Source organism: Carassius auratus, chromosome 42, assembly GCF_003368295.1.
Source record: "Carassius auratus strain Wakin chromosome 42, ASM336829v1, whole genome shotgun sequence".
NCBI classification, from domain to species: Eukaryota; Metazoa; Chordata; class Actinopteri; order Cypriniformes; family Cyprinidae; genus Carassius; species Carassius auratus.
The window spans coordinates 10391239-10407869 of NC_039284.1; positions in this window are offsets into that span (position 1 = coordinate 10391239).

Sequence of the window (16631 nt, forward strand, 5' to 3'; positions counted from 1 at the left end):
TGTTGTTTCTCCAATCACAAATGCAGACATGGTTTTATGTTTATGCGGTGTGATATGCAACACAATGCGTAAAAAGACAATATACAGTAAGTCATAATAATCAGTAATTATGTCCCCATTGAATGCAACAAATGCCTTTTTTGTAAAGGGTTTTACTAGTTTTGTCTCGTTGCACCGGAACACTGCATCACAGTATGGTGAGGGGCGTAACACTTCTGTCACACGCTTGATGTATTCAGCCAATCACAACGCACTGGATAGCTGGCCAATCAGAGCACACCTCACTTTTCAGACCAATGAGCTTTGTTAAAATGTATGCATTTCATAGACGAGAAACAATAATGTACAGTATGTGGAAAATAAGGTTTTTTTTAACCTTAAACCGGATAAAAATATTTCATCACACCAAATACACAAAACAATGTTCTTTTTTAGCGACGTCATATGACCCCTTTAAAATCCTGATATGACCCTTGTCTGCCAAGTTAGAGCAGCATTATAGTTCATCACTCCCTTCCTCAAACACTGCACTGCCCTTCCATCATTCAGACCTCCTGCTGATTTATTGCTTTGCATTAAATTCTGTGACACAGTTTTTGTCTGAGCTGAGCAATTGGCCGCTTAAGCAGCTCTTCTAATTGATCCTGTAAGACTTGTAAATCATGCTGGTGTTCTTCTTTTCTGTCTCTCTCAGCCTGTGGATTAATCTCATTAAGAACTGTATTACATTCGCCAAGGCGCATTACAACGCACTTTTCCAGCTTACAAGGGACTCTACCTCCATGGAATAACCCAACTGAACTCTACAGATGGCCGTCTGAGACTGTGTAAATTAATTTCTGAAATTTTTCAGTGATCTTTTATTAAAATGTGACATGGCTACGCTGATGTGTCATATTTGAATGATGTTGGGGTTGTCCAGAAAAAAATAACAAACAAAGACAATTTATTATTTTGTTTTTAATGCAGGTCATAGAGGTTTGCAGTGACACGAGGATGAGTAAATGTTTTATTATTATTAGTTTTTTGGTGAATTATCCCTTTTCATATGTGTACTGTGTGTGTATATATATATATATATATATATATATAACATAGTTCAGTGTTGTTTATTAAAAAATGTAATAAAATATAAATATTACATAAAAACCATTAAAACTTAAATGACAATTTGAATTATTGCATTAGTTGTGAGTAAACTTAAATGAAAACAGAAAAAAATCACCCTTAATAGGATTAATATGAAAACTACAAATATAAAAGCAAATTCAAAATACTATAATATTATATAAATAATAATAACATAATAGTCATGTGGTTTTTCAAACTCAAAATAGCATACAAATATGTGTAAATATTAAATATTGTCTGGAATAACAGCTTTGTGTGAAGTATTTAATACAATTTAGGCTTACTATAGTCAGTATAAGTACATGATGTGTAACACAAACAACAGAAACCAGTGCACCATGAAGATAAACATTGTTAAATAAAGACATTTATTATATAATCATCATACTTAATTGCTCATTCATTTCTTCAAAGCGATCGGTCATATAATAGCTCAAATATGTTTTGACCCTTGCAATGGTAAATGGATAAGTGTCTCTCGCGTCTCAGATTTATTGGATCTCTATCTTTGTTGATGAAGTAAACTATCCGTACGCCCCTTCTGATCTAATGAGGAATCCATCACAGAGGCTGACTGAGACTTCTCTCTAGCTTATTATATGAAGGAGTTCTGCTGTTCTTCGATCACCAGGCTCAAGTCCTGGAACAAGCCCATTGATCAGCCTGGTATTATGTTCTCTGTGATTCATCAGCTTCAAGGGGTGCGTTCTACTAGTATTGCATTAGTAAGCAGAGTTCCTTTTATTTTTTCCACATTTGTGAGCTCCTCAATGCACTTTCGTAAAACCCTCAATGAGGTTTTTTGCCCATGTAGTGTCTATTATTCATCACAGCAGTGATAATGAACATGTCTGCCTTTATATTTCTGAGAAATAAAAGTTGTTTCATTCATAACGCAGCAAGATGTTTCAGCTGTGACTCAAAAAGATCTATATTTCAGATGTATGATATTGCTTTGTCTCCATGCTGTGAGCTCAAAGATGGAAATCATAATACCAGGGTACATTTGATTATGATGAAGTGTAGTTTTGCTGTCATCAGTGTCATCATTTCATTACAATGCATGTAGTTAAATCGAATATTCTACTTTAAGACTCTTTAAACTAAAATCCCTTCTATGACTCAGTTAAACAAATTCAGAGGAGACCCGATTTGAAAATCTTGCCCAGTTGCATTTGCATATCTGCATGCTAAATATTCAGAAGCTTGTCCCTTATTTATGTTGCGATATAGTGCATGTATAATAGTTTTTTTTTTCAGTACTGATCAAGTGAGAGCTGTTTGGCTCTAACAGGCAGCATTAGGACAGATATCCAAAATCCCTTTGCCTCAATTCAAGGCATGACTCTTTCCAAAATGCAGGCAACCAGCAAATTGAATTCTCCAACCTGGTGAAGTGAGAGCCGCAGTGCTTTGTAAGTAAGGTTCTCATTCAAACCATCGACTCTTACTGAAATGCTCGATGAGAGAAATAAAGAAAACTTTATTGCCATGTAGAAAATTAGCTTTGACTTGATCTTAATTTCTCAGTTCTCACACATTTGCACATGAAAGTGGTGTCAGTTAGTGGCAGTCTGTGCTCTTCTTTGATGTCTTGCCTGTACGCTGTAGTACCTAGCCTCTCAGGTGATTGATTTCAGTGGGCTCGACCCCTTTCATGAGTCATATATGCTGGACATTTGTCCTCACTTAAATAGCACAATAGCACTAGCCAGCATGACTATCCCACCACACGCTTCTGTATGGCACACACATTCTCTGCCTCTCAGTCTCTTTCTCTCCTATTTACCCATAAATATATAAGACTCTTGAGAATACACCTACATTTATGAATTTATTATATTGAAATCTATCAGTCATAGGTTGCTGAATAGTATATATTCTGAATACAAATCAACTGGTCACACAAATCTCAACTGAGTTTTGTCTTGTCGTGTAAAAAGCACAGAGTGACTAGTATAATGACTACTGTAAAAAGAGTTACATTATGATTTTAGTTTAACTCATCAGATGATTGCTGTATGATGTCCAGATTTAGACATGAAAAACCTGCAATATGTAGTTTTTTAGAAGATGCTATAAATTTGTCACATATAGGGTAAATTCATTGATAAATTGAATAAATTGATTTCAGTGACTAACTGAAAAATGTTTTTTAACAAATGTAAAGATGTTCAATATATACAGTAATGTTAAAAAGTTTGGGATACATTTTTTATAAGAAATTAATACTTTTATTAAGTGAGGACACATAAAATCAATCATTTATCAATGCAGGTTTCAGTGGGGTCAGATATTTAACATCATTTGTATGTTCAGATATGAATCCTTTGTGCAGAAAATAACAAGACACATCTGTAACAATGAAAAAATAAATAAAACCCAGTTTGTTTAATCAGTAGACCTTTAAAAAAATACAATAATAAAATGACTAATATCAGATTTTCTAAATAAAACAAAAGCTCACCTTGAGTTTATCTGGCTTCAGAGCATCATGCTGTTTGATGTCTATTCAATGCAGTGAGTTTGGAATAGACATCAAACAGACTTCAATCAAACTAAATACTGAATTGAGAACAAAAATAACAGCTGTTGAAAGAAAGTTGACACAGGGTGAAAGTACAGTCTTCAAAACTGAAAATCCCTTACTTAAAATAATGTATTAGCCTGAGAAAAACTGAAAATTATTTAAAGTATGAATCTATGCTGTAATTTTCTTTTAACTTCAGATGGTATAATAATATGATATTTTTTTTGATGGCCTCCCATAATATTTTTTCAAATTTTTTCTAAACTCCAATAAGGCAATTATTCAGCAAAAACTGTTTATATGGACTCAAATGATTATTATTCAAATTATCAAATGATTCAAAAGTGCCGTCTGGTGAACAAAATAAATTTTACACAAAAATTAAAATTTGGTATGTTTGGGAAGTTGTGGCCTAGTGGTTAGAGAATTTGACTCTTAACCCTAGGGTTGTGGGTTCAAGTCTCGGGCCGGCAATCATATGTCTTAGATGCCCTTGAGCAAAGCATCGAACCCCCAACTGCTCCCCAGGCGCTGCAGCATAAATGTCTGCCCACTGCTCCGGATGTGTGTGTGTGTTCACTGCTCTGGGTGTGTGTGCGCACTTTGGATGGGTTCAATTTAGAGCACAAATTCTGAGTATGGTTTGGCATACTTGGCTGGCTGGATGTCACTTTCACTTAAAATATTACTTGCTCTCAGGCCATCCAAAATAAAGGTGAGTTTGTTTATTTATCGGAACAGATTTTGGAGAAATTTAGCATTAAATCACTTGCTCTCCAGTGGACCCTCTGCAGTAAATGGGTGCCGTCAGAGTGAGAGTCCCCACAGCTCATAAAACATTATAGTAATCCAAAAATAATCAGCATGAATCCAGTCCAATAATTAATTTCTTGTGAAGTTAAAATCTGCATGCTTGTAAGAAATAAAACAACCACAAAGGCATTTTACCTTAAAAATTCCACATCAAGCCAAAAAAAAAAAAAAAAAGAGTTCATAATCCATAATATCTCTTCCTCCAGTGAATAATTCCATCCCCTGTTGTCCTCTCACATTGAAATGTTCATTTTTGGTTGAATCATTCCTTTAGCCAACCTTATGTAGGTCTGATCTAGTACCTAAGCTTTGCTGCCCTTTAAGTAGATTAGTAGCTGCTTATTTAATCACAGTGAGTTTAACCTGACAGCTAATCTAAATGGATAAACTACCGTTGCACCATATTACCAGTAAACCAACTGCATGAATAAAGATGCACTCTCGCAACTAGGGACAGCTTTATTTTTAACCTTATACAGTGCATCAACTGACCATGACTAAGCCTGAAAAATGGCCTTTATGTAAATTCTGTTATGCTTTACATTACAAATCTGTTGACAATTTTACAGTTGTGAATCAAGCTGATGGCATCCGCAGTAGTCGTTGTTCATGCGGGGGTGGGAGAGGGCTCTCATCGTCATGGAGATAAGAGTGCTTAATTTTTTGTGTGAGTGGAGTTGGCTTGTCAAGGTCAGAACTGAAGTGTTGCTGTGCCGTCTCACAGCCCACACAAGAGAGGGAGGAATGGGGCACGTTGGTAATTGTTCACTAGCAAGGAAACCTACTATAATGATAGGGATGAACTGTAAATAGGGACACCCCCCCCCCTCCAATTTTTTTTTCTTATTTGTCAGTTTTGGATTTCTTTGTAATCTAATGTGAATGGTGAATGGAGTAGAAATCACTTGAAAGATGACTGTATGTGTTTTGTATATTTTTATATATTCAAATATTTACTTGATAATTCAATAATGGCAATAGTTCAAGGTGTGATTTAGCTCCTATTACTATTGCAAACATGTATTTTATGTGTCAAACTGTAGAGAGAAGCCTGTGGCTTTTGCTCCATTGGTGAGGGCAGATGGAAGAACAGCCATGTCCGTAATTATGTATGATTATGCGTCTGATTGAGTGGGAGGTAAGGAAATCTGTGGTTATGTAGTTATTAATCAAGACTGTCCATGACCCTCTACTAACAGCCAGGTACAGTGGAGGCCCTCATCGAATCATAATGTAAGAGCACTTTAGGTGATGAGAGACTGTGATCAGTCATATATAGATCTGAGGACGCAACCCTACATACAGTACAGGAAACTCAAATTATTATACTGAACCATTCCCACACAAAAGCAGCTTATTTAACGTACGGAAAAGGGTTATTTTAAATTAACACTAAAACCTTAATAAAAATCACTACTTTAAACAAAACAAGATTTGAATAATAATAAAAAAATTATATATATATATATATAATATATTATAATATATAATATACCCTAATAAACTTATTTGTAAGATAGTTTTTCACAATCATTTAGTATTTCAAGTTAAACTAAAAACAACAAAAATAAAATTAATAAATAATTAATAAAAACTAAAACTTATAAAAATTATGAAAACAACAAAATTATCACTAAAATCTGAGTGAAAACTAAATATAAAAATAAAATCTGATTCAAAATATTAACAGAAAATGTAATAGTATATCTACGATACTAAAATAACACTGGTACAGAGGCATTTTCTTCATTGATTTTCATTTACATTCTCATTAAATCCCTTGTTGACTTTTCTGAGATTGTGCTGGTAAAGACTTTGCAAAGAGAGATCAGCCAAATCCAGGTTCTACTTATTAATATAGATTTTTATAAGGCAGACACCATTTATATTTTAAAAAGAAAATGGTTGAGAATAACCTTGCACATACAGTATTTATCCTTAAAGGAAAACGCCACTGTTTTTCCATATTCCACTATGTTCTTCCCTCAACAGACGAATTGATACGTACCTCTCCCGTCTCAGTGTGGGCACTCAATCGTTTTAGCTTGTGGGACCACTATACATCTCATTCCCTATTCTCAGGGAATCATGTTACATGCATAGCCTGAGATGTTCCCTTTCGAAAGGGAACTCCACGCTGTGCCCTCTAGAGGTCGTTCCCCTAGCACCCTCTAGAGGAAGCAGTGTCTCGTTCCCTCATTACATGCGTAACCTGAGACGTTTTCAAGGGTGATGATATTACTGTACTGAGGTCGAAGTGCTGCAAAGTGCTCTTCCGCCATGCCTTATAGTCCTCATTTTTATCCACTTAGAAAATTGCCACTGTTTCTTTTGTGTTACCATACTTACTCGTGTAATTACTCATGTAACCCTCTTTAAATAGGTAAAATATTGAAGTGTTTGGTGGCTCTTAATTTCATCCCTGTTTGGATCCCAAGGAATGAATGATGCTAAGCTAAACTAGCTAAGCTAGTAAAGTGTTGCCACACGTTACAGCGATTGAGTGCATGCACTGAGACTGGAGGGGAAGGTATCAATGGTGGCGTTTTCCTTTAAGGATAAATACTGTATGTGCAAGGTTTTTGTCAGACAATATATTACAAGGTCATTCTCAAGAGACTGCCATTACGATGGCATTTTTCTGTGTGCGGGTGTTACGTTTGACCTCTGTGGTCTCATATGGGAGTCTTTGATGGCCATAATACCGGTAATATAAAAATGAAAGCCATTCCTTTCTAAATGACTGCTGTTTTCTTCTTTAGAGGGAGAAGGACATTTAAAGGACTAGTTGCTTAAGACAGTGGTAGAATACCTGAAAAAAAAAAAAAAAAAACTTTCGACTAGATATTTGCCCTACAGGATATTATTTTGAGTGTAAACCCAAGCTTTTGTATGCTTCGCCCACCCATGCCCATCCACCCTGAAGACACTGTGTGTGTGTGTGTGTGTTTGAATGTTTGGTGCTCTGGCTATCAGGCTGGGAAACGTCTCTTGGATCAATATGCTTCATCTCCCTCTGCAAAACTGAAAAGTTCACTGATTTAGAGGTACATTTTTTTGGCAAACACAAGCACACACACACACCCTGGTCTCTTGGCCCTCTGCTGTTTGGAGATATCCCTGAAACAGCCTCTCATTTGTCCTGCTGTGTATGGTCTCGAGAAGGTGGGGTGCCACCCATTTCTGCAGAAGAGTCCCTAATTACAGAAGCTGGGTGCCCTACTATTGGTGCACAAGTGAATAATAGCCACAATTTGTCTCAATAAATTCCCCCTGTAAAGCGATGACACTAAGGAAAGACAGAAGATGCGAGAGGAGTGATAAAGTGATGTTTAGCTTAGATTGAGAGACTGTGATTCTTCACTATTATCTCATTTGGTGGAGATCAGACAGAGGCATAAAAAGCATTATTAGGCCTGTGTTTTTTTCTTCTGTCGGTATGAATTACTTGCCAAATGTGAAATAATGGTGGATCAATAAGTGGGAAGTATCAAACACTGACACACACACACACACACACACACACACACACACACACACACACACACACACACACACACATAATCAGTGGGAAGTATCAAACACACACACACACACACACACACACAAACGTGTGTGTGTGTGTGTCAGAGTTTTCTGTTTCTTGGCATATTGGCTTTGTTCTTGGCAGACTCCTATGCAAATCTCCAGTTTCATCTCTGGTCTTAACACAATCACGTCCTGGTCCACCATGTGCCCACACACCTGCTATCCTTGTCCAAGGGTTCCCCCATTCTCTCCATTCAAAGTCTGATATAATTTTGAATTATTATTATTATTAAATACTCATATTTTAAATTGACCATATAATAGCAATATATTTCTTAATTGATTTAATAAAAAAAATTAAACAATACAAAAAATAAGTTTGAATAATAATACGAATTATTATTACATATTCATTACAATAGTATTGCATTATTAATTTATGTTTATTTATTTTGTTTGTTTATTTTTTAACATTTAAATAATAACAAAAGTATACCAAATAGCAATAATATCTGATCTTATGACTGTGTTCTTGTTAATAAATTATTTATTATCAAGTCATTGCAAATGTTTTATCATTTCCTGTGTACATTTACGTGGGTGCCTCCATGTTCATGAGATGTCATACACCCACATCGTGTTGAAATCAGACTTGTCTGCAAAAGTTTCCAAGTAAACAGTTGATTGCCAGCACTGTTTAGTTGCATTTTTCCAATGAGGGGGCTTAAAAATCTTTCCTTCCAGGCCTGAAATGAAGCATGTCTCATCCAGGATTGTGTGGTATCCTCTTCAATATCCAAGCATTAGATTCAGTTGGTGAGCATGACACAGGCAGACGTAGGAACAACAGGAGCAGGTATAGAGGTTCTCCACCAGTTGAGACACTGAACTAGATAATATTCAGAACTGTAAATCTCGGTTCTGGATCGGCCCAAGAATACCATACTCTGAGAAAACTCAGTTACCATGGTAGGGTACGAATTCATCGCCATGGAGACAGATGGTGAGGTCAAGTAAAGTTCAGTCTTCCCTGAGTTTAATTTCCTGTCAGGATGGGAAAAAGGCTTAGTCTAACCATGCAGTGCCAGTCAGGCAAATATCAGGAAAGAGTAATGGCTTGTAGTGATAATCAAAGAGCCACATGTTCATAAAAAAAGTTATCGCGTTACATTGCAGTAGTGCAGTAATGTTACAAAAAGTACAAATTAGCCCATGTCATCAGTGACAAATGAGGGCACAGTAAGAAACACGACAGGATATAGTGGTCACTGCTGGGAATCGCTTCACTGCGGTTTGATTTATTTGTTCTCACACGTATCAATCCATCTGTGGATGACTTAGCAAGGACATTCATTTACAAGAGTTTAATCATCAGTACATTTTTAATAGGTTACTTATTCCTGACATGAATACGCAGTGTTCTGAAAGAATTGTTGGGCTCTGATTTAATTGGAGAAGCCTTTTCAGTGATGAACACAGAGAGAATATGTGTGTGTGGCAGCTATTTTGTGAAGCACTGAGCTGACATGATGTCCCGAGTTCTCTTGGCTACAGAACTGACAATCTGTTTTAAGGATCTTCTTCAGGAACTCCTATTCATTTTTAATAGCTCCATTTCCTCCCTCTCAAACAGGCACTGGTTCAGTATAAGTGCAGAGCACTCAAAGGGACAACAGCAGAGATGTAACACTCCGTAATGACAGTGAGGGCAGACCAGAACAATCAATTTCAGCAGCAATCATGAAGCTTTCTGAAATGAACCAAGAGCAAACAAAAAAAAAAAAAGTTTAATTTTCTCTGGATACTAAGAATCATTGATGAGATGACGTTGAGTTATCATGTTCCAACTTTGTGTATAACTGTAGGTGCTTTTATTCAGGTCAATAAGGGCCTCAATCCTTTGTTTGCAGTACAAATGGACAAATTTAGCATATATTGACAATAAAGGACATCTATCGTGTTTTTTTTATTTTTGTCTCTCCTTTATTGTGTAATATAGTTGTTTATGCATGTAAACAGTCTGCATCGTTACAAAGCACAAAGTTCACCTCTGAGGGAGTGAACAGAAAACACTTGTCTGAAATGGCTTGTTTGTAGTCCTGACTTTATGTGACTTTTCTATGTCACAGTGTTACACATTTCCATAGTGCCTGCCCTCAAAGAACAGTCGGGTAAGTGATTTTTTTTGAAGGAGATGTTTTTCCTGCAAGGGCAAAAAAATAAAATGTATATATTTATATATATATATATCTTCCAATACCAACACCACCATATGTTCATGAAGCCTTGGGAGCTGAAACCCAATTATGGTTAGCAGTGTTCTAATTCGGACTTTAAAGATACAGGCAAAAAGCAGCAGGCAAAAAGCACAGGTGTCCTACTTCTTCTGGCGGGATTCTGAACTGTGGATCCACTGGACACTTTACGATCCCATGAGGCCATGAGAGAGGATGGCACTGAAGCCATCTATGTAACTGATGCTGTAGGTCACATATTATAATGATAACATGGTGGATATAGCACATCAGAATTTCATTCATTCTAATCACATTCATACCTTACTTACTTTACAGTCACAAAGTAAAATTTCTAACCAAATATAGTAGCTATTTGCAACTTCAGACCCAGTAAAAGCATTTCAGGCAGAGGAAAATGTGTTTTGAACTTTAAATAATGTAAATTTATTCTAGCAGACCCCAAAAATAAAATCATGAACTTGTAAATGAGCATAAAATGAGCACTTTTTAAACTCATGCTTTGCTCTCTTTTCTTTCCCATATACATGATTACAAACCTGCTCCTACCACATGCAGATCCCATGAGACCCCTTGTGGCAGACATACATATTAATTATATATTAATTAAATTTTACAGTTTCATTTTATATATATGCGTGTAAGTACAGTACCATCAGATTTAACTAGGATTGGATATCAGTGTTAAATATAGAATCTGTTCCTGTAATGCCTGAAACACTGCTACCATATATTTTTCCAGTAAGTGTCTTTTACTATTCTCTAGAGGTCAGCACATGCCCCTGGCCATCCAAGGGCCTGGGACCCTGTCAGTTATGGTTAAATACAAAATATAGTATTTCAGTAATTTCTTTCGCCCCAGAAACATCATATGTGACACTTGACCTATTTTCACCATTTGGATGGTATTATTTTAAATTTGGCATTGAATGAAAATTCAGCTTATCTATTTTCTAAATTATATATACCTTAAAAACAAAATGTCATAACTGTCATACTCTATGGTGACTTATGCAGAATTTCTCCAATCATTTTGTCCCTTCAGCCTTTGAATGCAACGCCCACATCTCAAAATCAGTTCAACAACTTAAGCATAGAACACCGCCCTACATTTTTTTCATTTCTGATAATCCATTACACTTTGTTGTACATCACAATACAAAAGAAAAGATCTGTTGCCACTTCCGGTTCATTGCAACTTAAACAACATAAGCATAGCAAAGGCCCCAAAAAGCAGCTCTTAAGTATTTTCTTCCAAACTGACATATTCTCCATCTTACCTTTTTAGGTAGCAGTGGTGTGGAGGTCAAGTATCTTTTCTGGCTGACGAGGTTTATTCTTCACTGAGACCCTGAACCTCATAAAAGGCATAATGATAACACAGTGATGTACTGACCAGTAGCCAAGAGCATGTCTCCTACCTAACATCTGAACACTGTGAGACTGTCTCAGTCTGAAGTTATGTCAAACGCTATAGCCTATGGGAGGCTTCACTTGTGATCACTGAGAACATCTGCTTTTAATGTTTATATTTTACTGTTTCTATAGCATATGTGCAACACACTTTGTATATATATATATATATATATATATATATATATATATATATATATATATATATATATATATATATATATATATATATATATATATATATATATAAAACTAGAGACAAAAAATAAAATAAATATGCAGAAATATGTTCATTTTTAAAAGTAAATTTAAGATATTTTTTTCCTATGCTTAATCTGCTTTTTCCAAAGCACAACCGTGAACTCCATTAAACATTTAATTGTCAGTTCTTCTTTTTTGAACAGATTTTAAGCCCTACAAAGATTTTGCACTGCATCTTTGTTTAAAGTGACCATTTCACTGTCCTGCATGTGAATGAACAAACATATCCAGCATAGCAAAAGTAATTACTTTTTGCTTGTCTGACCATAAGGAACAAGAGCTTCATAAACAAAAAGCCCGACCAAACCTTGAGATTGGTGAATCATTACATTCAAACTGTTACAGACAATCCCCCATACAATGGACATTAATTAATGTTGTTATCTTCAGAAGTCTGTATGCTGTGTATGTAAACCAATAGAACCTCCCTTCCGGAGCTCTACTTATTGAAATCAAATCCACTGAATAGGCATGGCTACTAAAAGTCCCGACTCTCCTTGGAGATGGTTGCCAGAGCAATACTGAGTGTTTTCAACCTCTTTCAGATATAATAGTACTGGAGGATTAGAAATCAAATAGCTCATATAAAAGGGATCCTGTGAGACTTATCCAAATCTCTTTTTCCATTATTGTTTATTACCAATTTTATTTTATATTTTTTTTTTTTACCAAACTCTGTTAAAATATGACACTAGTCATCGATGCTGCTCATAATAATACCCTCATTACGATCATCGATTAGACTCAACTTTAGAAAGCAGTTCTGCATAATTAATGTGAACATGTGATTCTCTTGACAACAGCCATTTCAAAGAAAGTCTCTAAATTCGGTGCTAATCAACATTCTTTCCTTGTGCTGAGACTCCTTCGATGGTATAATGGCACAAATAACTCAAATTAATATTGTAGGTTGACTAATAAAAGTTAGGAAGCCCATTGGTGAAGCAACTCTCGATTTTATCCCTTTTGCATTTGTCTGGCTCTATTAAAGCAGAAACGCTCCTGTTGATTGATGATGCGCTTTGTGTGTAATCAGTGCCCTCATTAAGAGGTGCCAGTTATTATTCATCGTCTTCTCCTTCATCGCAGCAGATATAAACTGAGCCATTCTCATCGAGCACGAGAGGTGGGCAAAGATTCCAACACGTTGTCAACTCTGACATCATGATTCATATGCATTTTAAGTTGCAGCAGAAGTCTGTTCTGTTTTTTTTAGCTTCCAGTGACTATTACTGATAAACTCATGAGTTAGGAAGAGCATGAATTATGTTCATAAACATAATTTATGATTTCTGAACATAATTCATGCTCTTCTTCCTAACTGATGAGCTTATAAGCATTTTTTTTTTTACCTAAAGAACTAATATTCAGTTTCATTAACCTTTTAACAGTTCAGTTCTCTGGTAATGATGGTATAGTTTGGTTACAGATTAAATATGTCTAAAACACTGTAAATCATCACAGCTTTGATTTTCAAATTTTCTGACCCATGATAATAAAAATTGAAAAACTCAAAATCATTAAGTCATGTACACTGAGAAATAGATTCAATAACAAAGAATTTGCTTACTGTGTGCATCCAACAAAATGTGAAAATTAGATTGAAGGGGAAAAAACTGTCCTTAACTGTTCATAATAATAAATGCTATTCTATTTAACTGTGTATTGGTCAAAGAATTGTTAAAAAATAAAATAAAAAATCACAGTTTCCATAAAAATAAGAAACACAGCATTGATAATAATAACAACCAGACATGAACAGCAAATCAGCATCTAAGAATCATTTCTGAAGGATCGTGTGACACTGAAGACTGGATTAATAACGCTGAAAATTCAGCTTTACCATCATAAGAATATATTGCATTATAAATATATTACAATATAAAACAGTTATTTTTGAATGGTAAAATAATTTTACAATATTTATATTTTTGCTGTATATTTGTATATACTTCTTTCAAAAACATTTTTACAAACATTTAATAAATCCCAAACTTTTTAATGGTGGTATATCATAAAACATAATAAAAGATATATAAATATTGTATATGCACAGTAAATATTGTACAGTGTAGATTAAAATATGCATGATAACATTGTCTTTAAGTTGGTGTGTGTGTGCGTTTGTTTTTGTGAAAAGTGGGGACATCCCATAGGCGTAATGATTTTTATACTGTACAAACTGTATATTCTATCGCCCTACACCAACCCTACACCTAACCCTAACCCTCACAGGAAACTTTGTGCATTTTTACTTTCTCAAAAAAGTCATTCTGTATGGTTTATAAGCATTTTGAAAAATGGGGACATGGGTTATGTCCTCATAAGTCAACCTCTCCTTGAAATACCTGTGCCATACCCATGTCATTATAGTTGTGTCCTGATATGTCAAAAAAACAAGAGCACACACACACACACACACACACATGTTTGTTTTTGTGAAAAGTGGGGACATCCCATAGGCGTAATGGTTTTTATACTTTAGAAACTGTATATTCTATCGCCCTTCACCAACCCTACACCTAACCCTAACCATCACAGGAAACATATATACCTATACAAAGTTGTGTCCTGATATGTCACAAAAACAAGAACACACACACACACACACACACACACACACACATAAACAGTATCACAGTACTTCTGTCAGGAGCAACACCATGAGTTCCTCACAAGCGGCCAGCCACTGCAGTGATCAAAGGAGGCTATCAAAAGACAACGTCAGGCAGAACTGACTCCGGGATATTTTGAAAGACTAATCAAATTCAAGCACTCTGTAAATATTTCTAAGCTTCTGCAGACTTGAGAACTGGTCCTCTGTTTGGTTAGTTACAGTAAACCAATAGCCTATTGCTCTGTTAGGCTATTGCATAATTCAGTCTAGCGTTTTATCTTCATATCTCAAGAAGACTGCTTCACACATCAGCAAAATCAAAACAGCATTATGCTTCATATAGTATATTCTAACTGTAATCAGGTCATCTTAAATTAAGAATCAATCTGTCAAGCATTGAGTATGGAGATGTAGCTATTGTGAGCATATGTGAGGAATGTCTTGTAGACATTACTGTAAATATGATAATGATATGAAGCAGTGTCGCATGCAAGATGGCCATTGTTCTGACTATCAGCATATAAACAACAATAAACAAAATATTTAATATGAAATAAAGTTTCATTTTAAATATTATTGCCACTAACATTTTCTATTTTTGCTCAGCTAACAAAAGTATTTCAGATGAGGTCAAAGAAAAATTGACCATTGCATGTCTCTGTGGGCTCACCACCTGCAGGAGGGAGCGCAAGGGGCCGGTGCATAGTGGATTGGGCGACAGTCGTAGGCGAGACCCCCGACGACCCGATCTCTGGACACGGAATCTGGCTTTAGGGACGTGGAATGTCACCTCGTTGGCGGGGAAGGAGCCTGAGCTTGTGCGGGAGGTCGAGAGGTACTGACTAGAGATAGTCGGGCTGACCTCAACGCACAGCTTGGGCTCTGGAACCACACTTCTTGAGAGAGGCTGGACTCTCTACCACTCTGGAGTTGCCCATGGTGAGAGGCGGAGGGCTGGAGTGGGTTTGCTAATAGCCCCCCAGCTCAGCCGCCATGTGTTGGAGTTTACCCCGGTGAACGAAAGGGTCGTTTCCCTGCGCCTTTGAGTCGGGGATAGGTCTCTCACTGTTGTTTGTGCCTACGGGCCGAACGGCAGTGCGGACTACCCGGCCTTCTTGGAGACTCTGGGAGGAGTGCTGGAAAGTGCTCCGAGTGGAGACTCCATCGTTCTACTGGGGGCATTCAACGCTCACGTGGGGAGTGACAGTGACACCTAGAGGGGCGTGATTGGGAGGAACGGCCCCCCTGACCTGAACCCGAGTGGTGTTCTGTTATTGGATTTCTGTGCTAACCACGGTTTGTCCTTAACGAACACCATGTTCAAGCATAAGGGTGTCCATCAGTGCACATGGCACCAGGACACCCTAGGCCGGAGGTCGATGATCGACTTTGTGGTCGTGTCATCAGACCTTCGGCCATATGTCTTGGACACTCGGGTGAAGAGAGGGGCAGAGCTGTCAACTGATCACCACCTGGTGGTGAGTTGGATCCGATGGCGGGGGAGGAAGCTGGACAGACTCGGCAGACCCAAACGTACTGTGAGTACAGCTGACAGGTACCTGCAGGCCAAGCGGACTGCAGCCCGGGTAAAAACTCGGGCCTGGGAGGAGTTCGGTGAGGCCATGGAGAAAGACTATCGGTTGGCCTCGAAGAGATTCTGGCAAACTGTTCGACGCCTCAGGAGGGGGAAGCAGTGCCCTACCAACACTGTTTACAGTAGAGATGGGCACCTGTTGACCTCAACTGGGGATATCATCGGGCGTTGGAAGGAATATTTAGAGGATCTCCTCAATCCCACCGACTTGTGTTCCGTTGAGGAAGCAGTGGCTGGGGACTCGGAGGGTCACTCATCCATCACCCGGGCTGAAGTCATCGAGGTAGTTAAAAAGCTCCTCGGTGGCAAGGCACCGTGGGTGGATGAGATCCGCCCCGAGTACCTCAAGTCTCTGGATGTTGTGGGGCTGTCTTGGCTGACAAGCCTCTGCAACATCGCATGGTGGTTGGGGACAGTACCTCTGGACTGGCAGACCGGGGTGGTGGTCCCTCTTTTCAAGAAGGGGGACCGGAGAGTGTGTTCCATCTA